Genomic DNA, 7,906 nt, shown 5'->3' with positions numbered 1-7,906 from the left:
GAGAGGATGGGAAGGCGATTGCAAGCCGGTTTGAGACTCTTTTTGGTAGAGAAAATCGGGGTATAAAAACCAGCTCCTCCTTCTTTGTAGAGCTGAGAGCTCTTCTTCAAAGCCATTTGCTGGGTGGAAGGTGGCAACTCTGTAGGATTTGGATGAACCAATGTTTTAAATTTAAACAGTGTTGAGCGTTGCTGTGGTTGACGATCTAAAAAATAAAATGACATGGAAGGAAATCAGAGCAACAATACTGAGGGGTCTTATATTTCCAACCTTTTCTGAATTTCCTTGTCTATAGCAAGTAGCTTTGCAAGAAAAAGCAACCTATTGTATCCGTTCTAACAGTGAACAAAGGGGATGTAATTGGGACCATGAAAGTGGAATTGATTCCTTGGTCGGCAGCATCTCCTGTGACAGCCGCTGTCTGTCTTTGAAACTGCTGTGAGCAGCACTCGGTGCTGATAACGAAAAATCATTACAGGAAGTGAAGGAGGACTTGTGTGTGTGCCCAAAGGGATCTCCCTGATCAGCTGACAAAGGGACTGTAATCGCTGTAGTGGGAGCAGCAGGGGTGAAGGAAGGAATCGTGTGGCACTCAGGCCCCACTTTAATTGTAACCAGCGCATGGAATTCCCACCTCGCGGAGCCTACTCTAGAAGATCTGCCTGCAGCCCAAGGCAGCCTTCCGTGGCCAGATGCATCCTGTGTCGCAATGATCAACGCAGGGTGACGTTCTCCTCCTGAAATGGGACAAATGCTGAGCCTGTCTCAGGGGCCGTCAGTTATACCATTACAGATTTCCTTGAGTGCAAGTTTTTCAAAAAAGCAAATCTGCTCCCAGCTCTCGTATGTATCGAAGGCAAAGCAGAGCTGAATGCTCTTTTCAGGGCTGAAGAGGGGTTTGGAAACAAAGCGCAGCAGAGGAATTGCATGGGGCTTTCTCAGCACTGCTGCTTATCTCCAGAAGAATGAAAATGGGAGTTGGGGGCGGGGAAATTCTGCTACTAATCAGTCAATCAGTTATTATTATTAGCAGCAACATCCACATATGGGCCTTTTATGCATGGCTGTTTCCCTCGTGGTCACCCCTCCAAAGACTTTGGGTCTTTGGGTTGACTATGCATGCTGCTTCTGATTGTCAGAGGTCGCTGTGCTCTCCCCCTGCAATTCCCCACATTTTGCCCACATTTTGAGGGACCTGTTTTATCTTGAATTTGAAAACACAGGGGGAGAGTGAGGCAACCTCTGACAGTCGGAAACAGCATACATAATCAACACAAAGGCCCGAAGTCTTTGGAGGGGCGATGGCAAGGGAAACAGCCATGCATAAAAGGCCATAGTATGCTTTGAGCATTCAGCATGTTTTGCATATCCTTACAATATCACTACAAGGCAGGTCAGTATTAGCATCCCCCCATGTTGAGGTTGTGATAGTGGCCCAAGGGTGAAGGTGTGCCCCTCCTGACAGACTTAACAAAAGACCCCTGCCTGCTTTTCCTAAGATACTGGGGGGAGTTATGTGGACAGAATTGAGCGGGTGCAGGGGACAATGACGAGGATGATCAGGGGCCTGGAGACCAAGCCCTATGAAGAAAAGCCGGGGGAGTTGGGAATGTTTAGTCTGGAGGAGGTTGAGAGGGTCATAATTGCTCTCTTTAAGTATTTGAAAGACTGTCCCTTAGAGGAGGGCAGGGAGCTGTTCCTGTTAGCAGCAGAGGATAGGACTCACACTAATGGGTTTAAATTGCAGGCAGAAAGGTATCAGCTGGGTATTAGGATTTTTTTACAGTAAGAGTTGTTTGACAGTGGAATCATCTACCTAGGGAGGTGGGTGAGCTCCCCCTCACTGGCAGTCTTTAAGCAGAGGCTGGACAATCACTTGTCAGGGATGCTCTAGGCTGATCCTGCATTGAGCAGGGGGTTGGACTAGATAGCGTGTGTAGCCCCTTCCAACGCTAGGATTCTATGTGTAACCAATTCTCCTCCTGGCTACTTCTCATTTTGGAAAGCTGCATTTCCTCTTGCAGGGTTTCTGATGGGTTTCTGATGAGGCAAGATTTGAATCAGGTGCTTCTTGGTTCCCAGCTGAGTTCCGTAACCCGACTGAGCTGGCACTAAAAGGTGGCACGGAGATGCGTGTCCTTCTGCTAGCAAGGAGGTGGTAACTGCATCTAGAAGCGGCATTGTAAGGCCAGACTCACAGAGGGAGCTGCTCTTGAAACCTCAGTCATGGGATTCCCCCGGCTGAAACCGGTGCCTCCTCTGCCAAGCATTACCCACTGTAGTTTCTGAGCTGGGACCCATGCCGAGTGAGGAGGAGAGAGGCTGAGGGTACCACTGAGGCTGACCTGGGAGCCTCTGTCTGGTAGCCCTCTCAGTTTACCCTCCCATGTGCACCTTGAACCTTCAGAGTTGGCTGAGCTTTCAACCCCTGCCCACTGTGGTCTCCTTTTGAGGCAGGAGCTCAGATCCACCCCCCACCCCCCAACAGCGTCTGTTCTGTTCCCTACAGCGGGCGATTTTGGTGCCTGCTGCAAATGCCCACAGCACTCTGGCCGCTCATTAAGTGCCCACAGAGAGCCTGGCCAGGGTTCTCTTGCTAAAGAACTGCTTAGGGAGGCTAAGTGAGGAGGTGCTGAAGCACCATAGTGGTTCCTCTTGCTCCCAGCCCACAGCGACAGGGGAGGTGACCCTTGCTGTCCCCTGGGGCCATGCCAAGCCCCCAGGTCATAGCTACAGCCTGCATGGGCTTGATTCATACCCTGCCAGGGCATCACGGACCCAAGAACAGATTGATGTGCCTCGGTTGGGGAAACAAAATACCTCAAACTCCCCCTAACTGGACTTCCTGTGAAGACGCCGACCCAGCGCCATGTCCTCTGAGTTTGCTCGGAGGAACCGAGAGGCGTTTTGAATCGGGGCTCTTTCCAAAAGCCCCATCTCCGATCCTAATCAGGGGATCGGAATGCAGGTAACCCCCTGCTGCCGAAGAAGAGCGGTTTGACTCCCAATCCCCCCTCTCACTGAGGAGGAGGAGTTGGTCTGAGCCCCGCCGGCTGAGGAGGACTTTCATCGCCGCGAAACGCCTCGAGGACTCAGAAGCTGTGGTCCCCTTCACATTACGCTAAATATCGTACAAGCAAATGACAGAGAAACCCGTCCTTCAAGCTCCATGTAAGTCACTTGAACTCCTTTTGCCTATCATAACGGATTTGAACAACTGGAACTGTTTAAAATACAGCTAAGACTTTACACCCCATCACCCAGACTTTTAAACGATCATCTGGCTAAAAAGTCTGTTTAATTAATACAAACTGAATTAGCAGGCAAATAAAAACAACCTGGAAGATTTGAGTGGCGTCGATAGCTTGATTGTATTTTGAAGACACACATCTAATAATTTTATGAATTGTTAATGATTATCTTTATTGATATAGAGGATGTATGTCTAAATGAAATGTTGGTTATTATTGAAAAAATAAAAAAAATATTTAAAAAAACTCCCCCTAACTGGTGTGTGTGTGTGTGTGTGTGTGTGGAAGACTGGTTCTGATGAACTGGGGAGGGTGATGGTGGAAGAGAACTAAAATCTGTGAACCTCAAATTATGAGCAAACACCATTTGCTCTGGTATGAATGCAAAGAAGTGAACTGATTACTGCTGGGCCTGTTGAAATCCATCTCAACTCCCTTTGCATGTCTTTGATCACATATGCCCTTTCAGTGTTTTTTTTCACCTTCCTTTTCGCCAATATTTTATAGATGTTTATGGAGGAAACTGGATGTAATGGAGGGATGCACCTTGAAAGGGTGTGCACCACAATCCCCCTGGCAGTTACAGGGATCTTTTCTTTTTGAGCTTAGAAGGCGGTAACTCTACTTAGAACTGGAACATTAATCTATTGTGGTGCAAACCCATATAGTTAAAAAAAATCAGTGACCAATGATAAGGCTTTTAGACACATTTTCCAGAGAGCATCCAATAATTGGCTGTGGTGAATCTCATCTTGTTCTGTGGTTAAAGCGATCTGGTCCAAACCTACTAGGATCGGCTGAAGATGGCATTTACTCCACCCCCTTCCCCAGAGTTAAAATGTAAGAAAACGGCCTGACAGCTAAGGAAAACCACAAATAAAAGCTGCATTTACACACACACACATGCACATACACATTTTAAAATTGTGCTTGCAGTTGCAGCACAATCAATCTGGGAGCTTGTTTAACTTGAGTAAAATTTCTGCTACTGCAAAAAATTACACCCCTCGGCAACTTCTTATTAGCATTTTTTTCTCTTGCAGATCTCTTGTATATTCACACTTTTCCCCCTTTGGTTTTTTTTAGGAATATTTATTCCAAGTGACCTAATAGTTTTTTCTTTTTGTTTTTGCTTCAGTTCGTCTCTCCTCCCTTCCGCCCTCCCAGGGACCCTGACGTGAGCCACACAGGAACAAACGGGGACGCGGGGCCAAGCGCAGCAGCTGTTTCCCTAGAGGCAGAAGGCAGCTGTTCAGCCCACAGTCCTCGCGTCAAGGACGCAGCTCCTATTTCCAAATTATCAAGCTCAGAGAAAATCATCGACTTCCACCGAGAGATTAGAAAAAGTCGTTGCTCTGATTACCAGGTCAGTAATTTGAATTGTTTATGTTTCCAGGTATTGGTGTTATAAATCACATACGTATTTATTTATATTGCCTCTCCTAATTTCAGGAAGAAATTGGAATACTAAATCATGAATGTGCTTATGCACTGGCCAGATCTTTCCCCGGGGGAATGGGCATATGGCATCAGCTGGTTGGATCAGCTTTGGATCATTGCTTGGTCGTGGTGGAAGGAAACATGCTGCATCTATTTACTTTGACTGACCCCTCTGACTTCTGCTTTTGCAAAGGATCCAATTATTGCTATGTCCTGACACTCTTTACTGTAATTTCCCCATTAACTGCTTGAATCTTGTTAAAGACAGAACTGATCAATTGCAAATACATTTCTGCTGATAAACTCAGTCAAATTCCAGGAGACATTAACCTCTTCAGGACAGTATCCTCTTTAGCCATCAAAACTCGCTCTAATAGAGCAAAATTGCAAAGGCAAACTAGTGGTAGTTGCATATGTCAGGAATGGCAACACCCTGTTCATCCAATACTGTTGCTAAGAGAGATAAGAGAAAGAGAGGGCCAGCATGGTTAGAATATCAGATGAGGATCTGGGAGACCCGGGTTCGAACCCCCACTCTGCCATGGAAGTTTCCTGGGTGACCTTGGGCCTGTCATTCTCTCTGTCTAACCTACCTCACAGGGTTGCTGTTGTGAGGATAAAATGGAGGAGGGGTAGGAACAATGTTGTAAGCTGTTTTGGGTTCCCATTTGGGAGAAAAGCAGGGTAGAAATAAGTAAATAAAGAAGAAGCCAATCCAAAGACAACAAGACAGTGTGAGATTAATCTGCATTTTGTTTGTTTGCCTGGGTGTTCTGGAAAAATGATAAGTACTCTTTTTCATTTTGGGCAACACATAATTTAATATGGCATTCATGTTCACAGGGCGAGTATGTATGAGAGAGCATTCAGGGGGAGGAGAGAAGGAAATAAAACTGTCCATCTATATATCTAATAGCCTCATGTGGGTTCATCTGTGGATACCTTAATCCATGGATTAGGCCCACAATGGCAGAAGGGAGATTTTTACAGGCTCATTTCGAAGAGATCTTGTGGGCCTGGAACCTGTGCTGAGCATCCATATTATAATGGAAAGTCAGCAGAACAGGGCTTCCTCCCCTCCCCAACCTGCTGCAGCCCAAAATGCTCCCTGAAACGCTGCCTGTGGGAACAGGAACAGCACGAGAGATGAATTGGGGGTCTGTAGTGGAAAGAGGGAAATCAGTGAAAAGCATCTCTCCCTTTGTTAATGGAAGTCTACCACGGCATCCTATGAACTCCCACGATGGTGATTTTGCAAAGCTGTATGATTTTTTTGTTTACTGACCTGGATGGCCTAGGCTTGCTCAATCTTATCAGCTCTCAGAAGCTAAACCAGGTCAACCCTGGTTAGGATTTGGATGGGAGACCTTAGGCAGATCATGAGAGGGAGGGCATCTTGGCCATCTTCTGGGCATGGAGTAGGGGGTCTCTGGGGGTGTGGGGGGGAGGTAGTTGTGAATTTCCTGCATTGTGCAGGGGGTTGGACTAGATGACCCTGGTGGTCCCTTCCAACTCTATGATTCTAGGAATACCAGGGTTGCTATGCAGAGGCAGGCAATGGCAAATCACCTCTGAACATCTCTTGCCTTGAAAACTCTATGGGGTTGCCATACGTCCGCTGCAACTTGACAGCACTTTAAACTCACAATAGTTAATCCAGAATACTTATGTTTTGCAGACCCTTCTTTCTTGTTGCAGATTACCCCCTTGAATCAGGAAATGGCTGCCGGTCTGTCCTCCAGCCCTCAGAGGCTCCAGGATGGGACTTCTATCACTCTGCCTGCGGTGTCCAAGAGGAGGCGACTGATGGGACTTTCCGACCTGGATGATTTCAGTCTGATGAAGAGGCAAGAACAATTATTCCACCGTAGTGATGTGTTCAAGAATCAAATGGGAAACTTGCACATGGGAGCTTTTGACCAGAGGATGAAACTGAAAAATGTCCTCATGAATAACACATGGATCTCTAGGGAAAAGCCAGGTGGTTCAGCCTCAGTCACCGCAGCAAAAAGCCATTTGTCAGACATGGTCTCATCAAGTAGTAAATGTCTGAGTCCTTTGGGGGAGAAAACAGCTGCATTGAAAAGAGGAAACCCCGTGGAAATAACACAAGGTAAAAAGACTTTACAGTGTGTGCTTTTAGTGTTAAACAAATATTTGTTTCTGCTCCATTTTGGGCAGGCCCCCAATGATCAGGAATTACATACTAAAATTAACTTCTGGAAAATATGTGATGTTAAAATGGAGCAATGTTTTCTTACCAATGTATAAATAAAGTTAAAATATTTGCCAGTTTTCATCTATATCTGTATTGTGTATTGGTGTTATATCTGCACCTATGTTCTCCAGGAGAGAAGGGAAAGCTTCTATAGTAAGAGTGTGTGTGCACATCCAAACCCTTCACCAATGTATGTCCCATGCGTGCAAGCTTCAGGTATTGTTTCAGCCATTACTTTGATAATATATTTGCATTTTGGTATAATTCAACAGGTTGCTTTATAAACAAAGGGTAATGTAAGACAACTTTCATAAGAATCTTTTTAAAAATATTAATTCAATATAAAATATATTTATTCACAAACTGGGACAATAGAAGAAATTAATACATTGTTGTGTCAAAGTTCCCTTTTTATTTTAGTAAAGCTTTGATCTGTTGTGTTTGGGATTTGGGTAAAGTTGCCAGCTTTGGGTTGGGAAATACCTGGAGATTTTGGGGGTGGGGCCTGAAGAGGGTGAATTTTGGAGATGGGAGGGATTTCAATGGGGGGTATAATCCCTTGGCGTCCACCTTCCAAAGTGGCCATTTTCTCCGAGTGAACTGATCTCTGTCACCTGGAGATCAGTTGTTACAGTGGGAGATCTCCAGTCACCACCTGGAGGTTATTACAAAATTATCAGCACATATGACCAAAACAAGTGCTTTTCAATGTAGTTATATTCTATAAGCATATATCATACAACTTGCAATCTACAGTTGCTCATACATTCTGTGATGCCAGTTGCTTATGCACAATTGCAAACATACAATGTTTTGCATACATAAATTCAATATTCCATCAAAACAGATACTGCACCATTTGATTTTGTCTATAGTGAAGTGCCTATAAACTTCATTTATAGGAAAACATATATTCTTTCATATGTATAAACATTCATAGGTTCATGAGGTGCTATGCTCAAGAATAGAGCATAGCATCAGGCAGATATATTCTACC

This window comes from Euleptes europaea, chromosome 9 (genome assembly GCF_029931775.1).
Source record: "Euleptes europaea isolate rEulEur1 chromosome 9, rEulEur1.hap1, whole genome shotgun sequence".
Classification (NCBI taxonomy): Eukaryota; Metazoa; Chordata; class Lepidosauria; order Squamata; family Sphaerodactylidae; genus Euleptes; species Euleptes europaea.
This window is presented reverse-complemented; position numbering follows the sequence as displayed.